The sequence below is a fragment of the Salvelinus alpinus genome, chromosome 6 (genome assembly GCF_045679555.1).
Source record: "Salvelinus alpinus chromosome 6, SLU_Salpinus.1, whole genome shotgun sequence".
Lineage (NCBI taxonomy): Eukaryota > Metazoa > Chordata > Actinopteri > Salmoniformes > Salmonidae > Salvelinus > Salvelinus alpinus.
The window spans coordinates 78562194-78576413 of NC_092091.1; the positions used below are offsets into that span (position 1 = coordinate 78562194).

Here is a 14220-nt window from a genome sequence, read left to right on the forward strand (position 1 = left end):
AGGGCCTTGGTCATGGAGGTGACAAAGAACCTGATGGTTGCTCTGACAGAGCTCCAGAGTTCCTCTGTGGAGATGGGAGAACCTTCCAGAAGGCCATCCATCTCTGCAGCATTCCACCAATCAGGCCTTTATGGTAGTGGCCAGACGGAAGCCACTCACTCCTCAGTAAAAGGTACATGACAGACCGCTTGGAGTTTGCCAAAAGGTGCCTAAAGGACTCTCAGACCATGAGAAACAAGATTCTCTGGTCTGATGAAACCAAGATTGAACTCTTTGGCCTGAATGCTGAATGACACGTCTGGAGGAAACCTGGCACCATCCCTATGGTGAAGCATGGTGGTGGCAGCAGCATAATGCTGTGGGGATGTTTATCAGCGGCAGGGACTTGGAGACTAGCCAGGAACGAGGGAAAGACGAACGGCACCAAGTACAAATCAAATCAAATTGTATTGGTCACATACACATGTTTAGCAGATGTTATTGCGGGAGTAGCGAAATTTACATTTTACATTTTAGTCATTTAGCAGACGCTCTTATCCAGAGCGACTTACAGTAGAGTGCATACATTTTATTACATTTATTTCTTTCTTTATTTTTTACATACTGAGACAAGGATATCCCTACCGGCCAAGAGCAGACGCTCTTATCCAGAGCGACTTACAGTAGAGTGCATACATTTTATTACATTATTTAAAAAAAAACATTTTACATTTTAGTCATTTAGCAGACGCTCTTATCCAGAGCGACTTACAGTAGAGTGCATACATTTTATTACATTTATTTCTTTCTTTATTTTTTACATACTGAGACAAGGACATCCCTACCGGCCAAACCCTCCCTACCGGCCAAACCCTCCCTAACCCGGACGACACTACGCCAATTGTGCGTCGCCCCACGGATCTCCCGGCTGAGACAGAGCCTGGGCGCGAACCCAGCCCAGCCTGGGCGCGAACCCAGAGACTCTGGTGGCGCAGCTAGCACTGCGATGCAGTGCCCTAGACCACTGCGCCACCCGGGAGACACCCATGCTTGAAATGCTTGTGCTTCTAGCTCCAACAGTGCAGTACTATCTAACAAGTAATATCTAACAAGTAATCTCTAACAGTTTCACAACATTTACCCAAAATACTCAAACATATAAGTAAGGAATGGATTGAGAATATATAATGTATATACACCAAATTATGTTTTGTGAGGTCTCGGACTGCTGTCTTCATAGCTAATATTGGTGTCCACTAAACAATAGAGTTTGGACACATATACTCATTCAAGGGTTTTATTATTAATATTTTCAACATTGTAGAATAATAGTGTAGACATCAAAACTATGAAAAAACACATATGGAATCATGTAGTAACCAAAAAAGTCTTAAACGAATCAAAATATATTTTAGATTTTAGATTCTTCAAAGTAGCCACCCTTTGCATTGATTACAGCTTTGCACACTTTTGGCATTCTCTCAACCAGCTTCATGAGGAATGATTTTCCAACAGTCTTGAAGAAGTTCCCATATATGTTGAGCACTTGTTGGCTGCCTTTCCTTCACTCTGCTGTCCAACTCATCCCAAAACATCTCAATTGGGTTGAGTTCGGGTGATTGTGGAGGCCAGGTCATCTGATGCAGCACCATCACCCCCTTTCTTGGTCAAATAACCCGTACACAGCCTGGACGTGTGTTTTTGGTCATTGTCCTGTTGAAAAAAAAAATTGTCCCACTAAGCGAAAACTAGATGGGATGGCGTATTGCTGCAGAATGCTGTAGTAGCCATGCTGGTTAAGTTTGCCTTAAATTCTAAATAAATCACAGACAGTGTCACCAGCAAAGCACCCCCACACATCACACCTACTCCTCCATGCTTCACGGTGGGAAGCACACATGCAGAGATCATCCGTTCACCAACTCCGCGTCTCACAAAGACACGGCGGTTCGAATCAAAAATCTCTAATTTGGACTCATCAGACCAAAGGACAGATTTCCACCGGTCTAATGTCCATTGCTCATGTTTCTTGGCCCAAGCACGTCTCTTCTTATTATTTGTGTCCTTAAGTAGTGGTTTCTTTGCAGCAATTCGACCATAAAGGCCTGATTCACGTAGTCTCCTCTGAACAGTTGATGTTGAGATGTGTCTGTTACTTGAACTCTGTGAAGCATTTATTTGGGCTGCAATCGGAGGTGCAGTTAACTCTAATGGGGCGGCAAGTATTCTAGTGGTTAGCGCGTTGAACTAGTAACCGAAAGGTTGCAAGATCGAATCTTCGAGCTGACGAGGTACAAATCTGTCGTTCTGCTCCTGAACAAGGCAGTTAACCCACTGTTCCTAGGCCGTCATTGAAAATAGGAATTTGTTCTGAACTGATTTGCCTAGTTAAATGAAGGTTAAATAAATAAAAATGATCTTATCCTCTGCAGCAGGATATCCTTTCCTGTGGCGCTCCTAAAGAGAGAGAGTTTCATCATAGTGCTTCATGGTTTTTGCGACTGCTCTTGAAGAAACTTAAAGTAATAATGGACTGTCGTTTCTCTTTGCTTTTTGAGCTGTTCTTGCCATAACATGGACTTGGTTTTTTACCAAATAGGGCTATCTTCTGTATACCACCCCTACCTTGTCACAACACAACTGTTTGTCTCAAACGCATTAAGAAGGAAAGAAATTCCACAAATTAACTTTTAACAAGGCACACCTGTTAATTGAAATGCATTCCATGTGACTACCTCATGAAGCTGGTTGAGAGAATGCCAAAAGTGTGCAAAGCTGTCATGATTCCATATGTCTTGTTTCATAGTTTTGATGTCTTCACTATTATTCTACAATGTAGAAAGTAGTAAAAATAAAGAAAAACCCTTGAATGACCGTTCTAAAGTTTGGGATCAATTAGAAATGTCCTTGTTTTTGAAAGAAAAAATGAATCAATTGTCCATTAAAATAACATCAAATTGATCAGAAATACAGTGTTGGCGCCCCCAAGGGGGCCTTGTCTCAGGATGGTAAGTTAGTGGTTGAAGATTTCCCTCTAGTGGTGTGGGGGGCTGTGCTTTGGTAAAGTGGGTGGGGTTATATCCTGCCTGTTTGGCCCTGTCCGGGGGTATCATTGGATGGGGCCACAGTGTCTCCTGACCCCTCCTGTCTCAGCCTCCAGTATTTATGCTGCAGTAGTTTATGTGTCGGGGGGCTAGGGTCAGTGTGTTATATCTGGAGTATTTCTCCTGTCTTATCCGGTGTCCTGTGTGAATTTAAGTATGCTCTCTTTAATTCGCTCTTTCTCTCTTTCTCTCTTTATCTCTCTCGGAGGACCTGAGCCCTAGGACCATGCCTCAGGACTACCTGGCATGATGACTCCTTGCTGTCCACAGTCCACCTGGCCATGCTGCTGCTCCAGTTTCAACTGTTCTGCCTGCGGCTATGGAACCCTGACTTGTTCACCGGACGTGCTACCTGTCCCAGACCTGCTGTTTTCAACTCTCTAGAGACAGCAGGAGCGGTAGAGATACTCTTAATGATCGGCTACGAAAAGCCAACTGACATTTACTCCTGAGGTGCTGACTTGTTGCACCCTCGACAACTACTGTGATTATTATTATTTGACCATGCTGGTCATTTGTGAACATTTGAAAATCTTGGCCTTGTTCTGTTATAATCTCCACCTGGCACATCCAGAAGAGGACTGGTCACCCCTCATAGCCTGGTTCCTCTCTAGGTTTCTTCCTAGATTTTGGCCTTTCTAGGGAGTTTTTCCTAGCCACCGTGCTTCTACACCTGCATTGCTTGCTGTTTGGGGTTTTAGGCTGGGTTTCTGTACAGCACTTTGATATATCAGCTGATGTAAGAAGGGCTACATAAATACATTTGATTTGATTTATTAATACATTTGATTTAATGTTGTAAATGACGGCTGATTTTTTATGGAATATATACAGTGGGGAGAACAAGTATTTGATACACTGCCGATTTTGCAGGTTTTCCTACTTACAAAGCATGTAGAGGTCTGTAATTTTTATCATAGGTACACTTCAACTGTGAGAGACGGAATCTAAAACAAAAATCCAGAAAATCACATTGTATGATTTTTAAGTAATTCATTTGCATTTTATTGCATGACATAAGTATTTGATCACCTACCAACCAGTAAGAATTCCAGCTCTCACAGACCTGTTAGTTTTTCTTTAAGAAGCCCTCCTGTTCTCCACTCATTACCTGTATTAACTGCACCTGTTTGAACTCGTTACCTGTATAAAAGACACCTGTCCACACACTCAATCAAACAGACTCCAACCTCTCCACAATGGCCAAGACCAGAGAGCTGTGTAAGGACATCAGGGATAAAATTGTAGACCTGCACAAGGCTGGGATGGGCTACAGGACAATAGGCAAGCAGCTTGGTGAGAAGGCAACAACTGTTGGCGCAATTATTAGAAGATAGAAGAAAATAGAAGAAGTTCAAGATGATGGTCAATCACCCTCAGTCTGGGGCTCCATGCAAGATCTCACCTCGTGGGGCATCAATGATCATGAGGAAGGTGAGGGATCAGCCCAGAACTACACGGCAGGACCTGGTCAATGACCTGAAGAGAGCTGGGACCACAGTCTCAAAGAAAACCATTAGTAACACAGTACGCCGTCATGGATTAAAATCCTGCAGCGCACACAAGGTCCCCCTGCTCAAGCAGGCGCATGTCCAGGCCCGTCTGAAGTTTGCCAATGACCATCTGGATGATCCAGAGGAGGAATGGGAGAAGGTCATGTGGTCTGATGATTCAAAAATAGAGCTTTTTGGTCTAAACTCCACTCGCCGTGTTTGGAGGAAGAAGAAGGATGAGTACAACCCCAAGAACACCATCCCAACCGTGAAGCATGGAGGTGGAAACATCATTCTTTGGGGATGCTTTTCTGCAAAGGGGACAGGACGACTGCACCGTATTGAGGGGAGGATGGATGGGGCCATGTATTGCGAGATCTTAGCCAACAACCTCCTTCCCTCAGTAAGAGCATTGATGATGGGTCGTGGCTGGGTCTTCCAGCATGACAACGACCCGAAACACACAGCCAGGGCAACTAAGGAGTGGCTCCGTAAGAAGTATCTCAAGGTCCTGGAGTGGCCTAGCCAGTCTCCAGACCTAAACCCAATAGAAAATCTTTGGAGGGAGCTGAAAGTCCGTATTGCCCAGCGACAGCCCCGAAACCTGAAGGATCTGGAGAAGGTCTGTATGGAGGAGTGGGCCAAAATCCCTGCTGCAGTGTGTGCAAACCTGGTCAAGAACTACAGGAAACGTATGATCTCTGTAATTGCAAACAAAGGATTCTGTACCAAATATTAAGTTCTGCTTTTCTGATGTATCAAATACTTATGTCATGCAATAAAATGCTAATTAATTACTTAAAAATCATACAATGTGATTTTCTGGATTTTTGTTTTAGATTCCGTCTCTCACAGTTGAAGTGTACCTATGATAAAAATTACAGACCTCTACATGCTTTTTAAGTAGGAAAATCTGCAAAATCGGCAGTGTATCAAATACTTGTTCTCCCCACTGTACATAAGCGGACAGAGGCCCATTATCAGCAACCATCACTCCTGTGTTCCAATGGCTTGTTGTGTTAGCTAATCAAAGTTTATCATTTTAAAAGGCTAATTGATCATTAGAAAACCCTTTTGCAACTATGTTAGCACAGCTGAAAACTGTTGTCATGATTAAAAAAGCAATAAAACTGGCCTTCTTTAGACTAGTTGAGTATCTGGAGCATCAGCATTTGTGGGATCGATTACAGATTCAAAATGGCCAGAAAAATGGCCTTTCTTCTGCATCTCGTCAGTCTATTCTTGTTCTGAGAAATGAAGGCTATTCCATGCGAGAAATTACCAAGAAACTGAAGATCTCATACAATGCTGTCAAATCAAAACAAATGTTATTTGACACATACGCCTGGTTAGCAGATGTTAATGCAAGTGTAGCGAAATGCTTGTGTTTCTAGTTCCAACAGTGCAGTAATATCTAACAAGTAATATAACAATTTCATAACTACTACCTTATACACACAAGTGTAAAGGGATGGTATAAGAATATGTACATATAAATAAATGGATGAGCGATGGCTGTGCGGCATAGGCAAGAAGCAGTAGATGGTATAGAGATGAGTAATGTAGGGAATGTAAACATTATATAAAGTGGCATTGTTTAACGTGACTAGTGATACATTTACTACATCCAATCTTTAATTATTGAAGTGCCTGGAGATTTGAGTCAGTATGTTGGCAGCAGCCACTCAATGTTAGTGATGGCTGTTTAACAGGCTGATGGCCTTGAGATAGAAGCTGTTTTTCAGTCTCTCGGTCCCAGCTTTGATGCAGCTGTACTGCCCTCGCCTTCTGGATGATGTCGGGGTGAACAGGCAATGGTTCGGATGGTTGTTGTCCTTGATGATCTTTTTGACCTTCCTGTGACATTTTTTTATTTTTATTTTTTTTAAACATTTTAAGTCATTTAGCAGACATTCTTATCCAGAGCGACTTACAAATTGGAAAGTTCATACATATTCATCCTGGTCCCCCCGTGGGGAATGAACCCACAACCCTGGCATTGAAAGCGCCATGCTCTACCAACTGAGCCACACGGGACCAAGACATCGGGTGTAAGTGTCTTGGAGGGCAGGTAGTTTGCCCCCGGTGATACATTGTGCAGACCGCACTACCCTCTGGAGAGCCTTGTGGTTGTGGGCGGAGCAGTTGCCGTACCAGGCGGTGATACAGCCCGACAGGATGCTCTCGATTGTGCATCTGTAAAAGTTTGTGAGGGTTTTCGGTGACAAGCCAAAATTCTTCAGCCTCCTGACATTGAAGAGGCGCTGTTGCGCCTTCTTCACCACACGGTCTATGTGGGTGGATAATTTCACTTTGTCTATGATGTGTACGCCGAGGAACTTAAAAATGTCCACCTTTTCCACTACTGTCCCGTCGATGTGGATAGGGGGATGCTCCCTCTGCTGTTTCCTAAAGTCCATGATCATCTCCTTTGTTTTGTTGACGTTGAGTGTGAAGTTATTTTCCTGACACCACACACCAAGAGCCCTCACCTCCTCCCTGTATGCCGTCTTGTCGTTGTTGGTAATCAAGCCTACCACTGTGGTGTCGTCTGCAAGCTTGATGATTGAGTTGGAGGCGTGCATGGCCACACAGTTATGGTTGAACAGGGAGTACAGGAGAGGGCTGAAAACGCACCCTTGTGGGGCCCCAGTGTTGAGGATCAGTGGGGTGGAGATGTTGTTTCAACCCTCACCACCTGGGGGCGGCCCGTCAGAAAGTCCAGGACCCAGTTGCACAGGGCAGGGTTGAGACCCAGGGTCTCGAGCTTAATGACGAGTTTGGAGGGTACTATGGTGTTAAATGCTGAGCTGTAGTAAATTCCTCTTGTCCAGATGGGATAGGGCGGTGTGCAGTGAAATGGCGATTGCATCATCTGTGGATCTATTGGGGTGGTAAGCAAATTGAAGTGGGTCTAGGGTGTCAGGTAAGGTAGAGGCGATATGATCCTTAACTAGCCTCTCAAAGCACTTCATGATGACAGAAGTGAGTGCTACGGGGCAATAGTTGTTTAGCTCAGTTACCTTAGCTTTCTTTTTTAAATTTACTTTTTAATTTCACCTTGATTTAACCAGGTAAGCCAGTTGAGAACAAGTTCTCATTTACAACTGCGACCTGGCCAAGATAAAGCAAAGCAGTGAGACAACAACAACAACACAGAGTTACACATGGAATAAACAAACAAACAGTCAAAAACACAATAGAAAAATATATGTAGTGTGTGCAAATGTAGTACGATTAGGGAGGTAAGGCAATAAATAGGCCTTGGAGGCGAAATAATTACAATTTAGCATTAACAGTGGAATGATAGATGTGTAGATGATGATGTGTAAGAAGAGATGCTGGGGTGCAAAAGAGCAAAACATTTACAAAATGGGGATAAGGTAGTTTGGTGTGCTATTTACAGAATGTCTGTGTGCAGGTACATTGATTGGTGAGCTGCTCTGACAGCTGATCCTTAAAGTTAGAGACGGGGATATAAGTCTCCATCTTCATTGATTTTTGCAATTCATTCCAGTCATTGGCAGCAGAGAACTGGAAGGAAAGGTGGCCAAAGGGGGTGTTGGCTTTGGCGATGACCAGTGAAATATACCTGGTGCAGTGTGTGCTACGGGTGGGTGTTGTTATGGTGACCAGTGAGCTGAGATAAGGCAGGGCTTTACCTAGCAAAGACGTATAGATGACCTGGAGCCAGCGGGTTTGGTGACAAATATGTAGCGAGTGCCAACCAACGAGAGCATACAGGTCGCAGTGGTGGGTAGTACATGGGGCTTTGGTGACAAAACGGATGGCACTGTGATAGGCTACATCCAGCTTGCTGAGATGAGTGTTGGAGGTTATTTTGTAAATGACATCACCGAAGTCAAGGATTGGTAGGATAGTCAGTTTTACGAGGGTATGTTTGGCAGCATGAGTGAAGGATGCTTTGTTGTGATATAGGAAGCCGATTCTAGATTTAATTTAGATTGGAGATGCTTAATATGAGTCTGGAAGGAGAGATTACAGTCTAACCAGACACCTAGGTATTTGTAGTTGTCCACATATTCTAAGTCAGAACCGTCCAGAGTAGTGATGCTAGTCGGGCGGGCGGGTGCGGGACCCGCATAGCGGAACATCAGCTGTCTGGATTTGGGTGAAGGAGAAGCGGGGGGGGAGGCTTGGGCAAGTTGCTGTGGGGGGCGCAGAGCTGTTGGCTGGGGAAGGGGTTCCCAGGTGGAATGCATGGCTAGCCGTGGAAAAATGCTTATTGAAATTAGCGATTATCGTAGATTTATCAGTGGTGACAGTGTACCCTAGCCTCAATGCAGGGGGCAGCTTGGAGGAAGTGCTCTTATTCTCCATGGACAATACAGTGTCCCAAAACTTTTTGGAGTTAGTGCTACAGGATGCAAATTTCTGTTTGAAAAAGCTAGCCTTAGCTTTCCTGACCAACTGTGTATATTGGTTCCTGACTTCCCTGAAAAGTTGCATATCGTGGGGGCTTTTCGATGCTACTGCAGAACGCCACAGGATGTTTTTGTGCTGGTCGAGGGCAGTCAAGTCTGGGGTGAACCAAGGGCTATATCTGTTCTTAGTTCTACATTTTTTTATGGGGCGTGCTTATTTAAGATGGTGAGGAAAGCACTTTTATAGAGATGTCAATATCCTTCCAGGGTACCCGGGCCAGGTCGATTAGAAAGTCCTGCTCGCTGAAGTGTTTTAGGGAGCGTTTGACAGTGATGAGGGGTGGTCGTTTGACCGCAGACCCATTACGGACGCAGGCAATGCGGCAGTGATCGCTGAGATCCTGGTTGAAGACAGCAGTGGTGTATTTGGAGAGCAAGTTGGTAAGCATGATATCTAAGAGGGTGCCCATGGTTACGGAATTAGGGTTGTACCTGGTAGGTTTATTGATAATTTGTGTGAGATTGAGGGTATCTAGCTTAGATTTTAGGATGGCTGGGGTGTTAAGCATATCCCAGTTTAGGTCACCTAACAGTATGAACTCTGAAGATAGATGAGGGGCAATCAATTCACATATGGTGTCCAGGGCACAGCTGGGGGCTGAGGGGGGTCTATAACAAGCGGCAACGGTGAGAGACTTATTTCTGGAAAGATGGATTTTTAAAAGTAGAATCTCGAATTGTTTGGGCACAGACCTGGACGGAACTCTGCAGGCTATCTCTGCAGTAGATTGCAACTCCGCCCCGTTGGCAGTTCTATCTTGTTGGTAAATGTTGTAGTTGGGGATGGAAATTTCATAATTTTTGGTGGCCTTCCTAAACCAGGATTCAGACACGGCTAGGACATCAGGGTCGGCGGAGTGAGCTAAAGCAGTGAATAAAACAAAGTTCGGGATGAGGCTTCTGATGTTAACATGCATGAAACCAAGGCTTTTACAGTTACAGAAGTCAATAAATGAGAGCACCTGGGGAATAGGTGTGGAGCTGGGGGCTGCAGGGCCTGGGTTAACCTCTACATCACCAGAGGAACAGAGGAGGAGTAGGATAAGGGTACGGCTAAAGGCTATAACAGCTGGTTGTCTAGTGCTTTGGGAACAGAGAATAAAAGGAGCAGATTTCTGGGCGTGGTAGAATAGATTCAGGGCATAATGTATAGACAAGGGTAAGGCAGGATGTGGGTACAGTGGAGGTAAACCTAGGCATCGAGTGACAATGAGAGAGAATGCATCTCTGGAGACACAAGTTAAGCCAGGTGAGGTCTCCGCATGTGTGGGGGGTGGGACAAAAGAGATACAGTGGGGCAAAAAAGTATTTAGTCAGCCACCAATTGTGCAAGTTCTCCAACTTAAAAAGATGAGAGAGGCCTGTAATTTTCATCATAGGTAGACTTCAACCATGACAGACGAAATGAGAAAATCCAGAAAATCACATTGTAGGATTTTTAATGAATTTATTTGCAAATTATGGTGGAAAATAAGTATTTGGTCACCTACAAACAAGCAAGATTTCTGGCTCTCACAGACCTGTAACTTCTTCTTTAAGAGGCTCCTCTGTCCTCCACTCGTTACCTGTATTAATGGCACCTGTTTGAACTTGTTATCAGTATAAAAGACACCTGTCCACAACCTCAAACAGTCACACTCCAAACTCCACTATGGCCAAGACCAAAGAGCTGTCAAAGGACACCAGAAACAAAATTGTAGACCTGCACCAGGCTGGGAAGACTGAATCTGCAATAGGTAAGCAGCTTGGTTTGAAGAAATCAACTGTGGGAGCAATTATTAGGAAATGGAAGACATACAAGACCACTGATAATCTCCCTCGATCTGGGGCTCCATGCAAGATCTCACCCCGTGGGGTCAAAATGATCACAAGAACGGTGAGCAAAAATCCCAGAACCACACGGGGGGACCTAGTGAATGACCTGCAGAGAGCTGGGACCAAAGTAACAAAGCCTACCATCACTAACACACTACGCCGCCAGGGACTCAAATCCTGCAGTGCCAGACGTGTCCCCCTGCTTAAGCCAGTACATGTCCAGGCCCGTCTGAAGTTTGCTAGAGAGCAGTTGGATGATCCAACGTGGCTGGGTCTTTCAGCATGACAATGATCCCAAACACACCGCCCGGGCAACGAAGGAGTGGCTTCGTAAGAAGCATGTCAAGGTCCTGGAGTGGCCTAGCCAGTCTCCAGATCACAACCCCATAGAAAATCTTTGGAGGGAGTTGAAAGTCCGTGTTGCCCAGCAACATCCCCAAAACATCAATGCTCTAGAGGAGATCTGCATGAGATCTGCTAAAAACCAGCAACAGTGTGTGACAACCTTGTGAAGACTTACAGAAAACGTTTGACCTCTGTCATTGCCAACAAAGGGTATTTAACCTCTAACGCCTCCCAAACCCGGATCCGGGAGCACCCCCATCAGTAGAAAAGCTACTAGCATAGCCTAGCATAGCGTCACAAGTAAATACTAGCATCTAAATATCATTAAATCACAAGTCCAAGACACCAGATGAAAGATACACATCTTGTGAATCCAGCCATCATTTCTGATTTTTAAAATGTTTTACAGGGAAGACACAATATGTAAATCTATTAGCTAACCACGTTAGCAAAAGACACCACTTTTTTTTACTCCACCAGTTTTTTACTCCATCAGTAGCTATCACAAATTCGACCAAATAAAGATATAAATAGCCACTAACCAAGAAACAACTTCATCAGATGACAGTCTGATAACATATTTATTGTATAGCATATGTTTTGTTAGAAAAATGTGCATATTTCAGGTATAAATCATAGTTTACCATTGCAGCCACCATCACAACTCTCACCAAAGCGACTAGAATAACTACAGAGAGCAACGTGTATTACCTAATTACTCATCATAAAACATTTCTTAAAAATACACAGCGTACAGCAATTGAAAGACACAGATCTTGTGAATCCAGACAATATTTCAGATTTTCTAAGTGTTTTACAGCGAAAACACAATATAGCGTTATATTAGCATACCACATGTGCAAACATCACAACAGCATTGATTCAAGCCAAACATAGAGATTACGTATAAACCACCAAAAGATATTAATTTTATCACTAACCTTCTCAGAATTCTTCAGATGACAGTCCTATAACATCATATTACACAATGCATATAGAGTTTGTTCGAAAATGTGCATATTTATTGGCACAAATCGTGGTTATACAATGAGAAAAGTAGCCAAGCTGCAAAGAAAATGTCAGGAGAAATCTTGGGAAAGGCACCTATTCTAATCGAAAACTATTCATAAACTTGACTAAAAAATACAAGTTGGACAGCAAATGAAAGATAAATTAGTTCTTAATGCAATCGCTGGGTTAGATTTTTAAAATTAACGTTACTGCGCAATACAGCGTGCACCAAAGCGAGACCGCACCATAATTCATGGCGGAATTATTATTTAACATTTGTCAACATAAGTACGAATTAACAGCATAAAGACTGCTTACTATTAGCTGAGCTTCCATCAGAATCTTGGGCAAGGTGTCCTTTCTCCAGAACAATCGTCTTTTGGTTGAAAGATGTCCTCTTCTCCTGTCGAAATAGCAGCTAACGATAGCCACCAACTGGAGAGGTGTCCAACTCGTGAAAGCGCATGACAAAGAAATCCCAGAAAATCGCAATAAACTGCTATAAACTGCTATAAGTCGGTTTAAATTAACTACCTTATGATGTCTTTAACACCTATAACGAATAAAAACATGACCGGAGATATAGAACTACTAAAACGAAAGCGTTTGCAGGACGCCATTGTGATGTCTTCTTGCGCCAGGCGCACCGTTGAAAAGGACGTTACTTCCGTTCCATGGTCTTATATAAGGTCCCAGATTGCGCAATCCACTCCATTCAAATTCTCCCCGCTTACTGACATCTAGAGGAAGACGTATGCAGTGCATGTAGCCCGATGGCTTACATGGGGACTTATAAACTGACCTCAGAACAGGGACCTCGATTTCTGAAATCTCACTCCCTGACAGGAAATGTGCTGCAGAATGAGTTCTGTTTCACTCAGAGAAATAATTCAAACGGTTTTAGAAACTAGAGAGTGTTTTCTATCCAATAGTAATAATAATATGCATATTGTACGAGCAAGAATTGAGTACGAGGCAGTTTAATTTGGGAACTCATTTTTACAAAGTCGAAATGGCGCCCCCATAGGCTCAAGAAGATAACAAAGTGTTGAGATAAACTTCTGTTATTGACCAAATACTTATTTTCCACCATAATTTGCAAATAAATTATTAAAAATCCTACAATGTGATTTTCTGGATTTTTTTCCCTAATTTTGTCTGTCATAGTTGAAGTGTACCTATGATGACAATTACAGGCCTCTCTCATCTTTTTAAGTGGGAGAATTGCACAATTGGTTGCTGACTAAATACTTTTTTGCCCCACTGTATCTAAGTCATGTTGAGCAGGGCTGGGTGCTCTACAGTGAAATAAGGCAACAATCACTAACCGGAACAGCAGTAGACAAGGCATATTGACATTAGGGAGAGGCATGTGTGATCATAGGGTCCAATAGGCAGCGATAGTTGAGTCAGGGAGTCGTTCGGTAGTCGCTACTACGCTTGGCGAGCTGAAGACACGGAGATTCAGAAAGCTAGCGGGCCAGGGCTAGCAGATGGGCCTTCAGCAACGTCTCAGCCTGTTGAAACCACCTTGGACGATTACGTCGGCAGACCAGTTTTGGTGGATTGGCGGGGCTCCGTGTCGGCTGTAAAGGGTCCAGGCCAATTGGCAAAATAAGTATTTTAGCCCAAGAATTAGCTGGTAGACCTCTTCAGCAAGCCGGTAGATGGACCTAGCTCGGGGCTAGCTCAAGGCTACCTGGTGCTTGCTTCAGGACAGAGGTGTTAGCCTGCAGTAGCCACTCGAATGCAGCTAGCTAGCTGCGATGATCCGGTGTAATGGTCCAGATCTTGCGGCAGGAATCCGGTGATGTGGTAGACAAAAAAGCAGTCCAATATGCTCTGGGTTTGATGTCGAGCTGTGCAGACTGGCAGGTATTGACCGAGCTGAAGCTGACTGGTGTCCTAGTTAACGGTGAAGAGCGCTAGCAGTGGCTAACTGACTATTAGCTAGTAGCTAGTTAGCGGGCTAGCTTCTGATGGGGGTTCCGGTTCATAAGTATAAAAATAGCAGATCCGTACCACATT

At 43.9% G+C, this 14220-nt stretch overlaps 1 protein-coding gene and 1 non-coding gene across 4 annotated transcripts in view; both read right to left on the minus strand.

The window, feature by feature from the left end:
- The window catches only part of LOC139579458 (up-regulator of cell proliferation-like), a 584460-nt gene that overhangs the window by 405609 nt on the left and 164631 nt on the right, over positions 1–14220 (minus strand). The gene's annotated exons all lie outside the window — the stretch shown is intronic.
- Positions 6539–6615, minus strand: trnae-uuc (transfer RNA glutamic acid (anticodon UUC)). Its single transcript has one exon. It is a non-coding gene; the product is annotated as a tRNA-Glu (tRNA).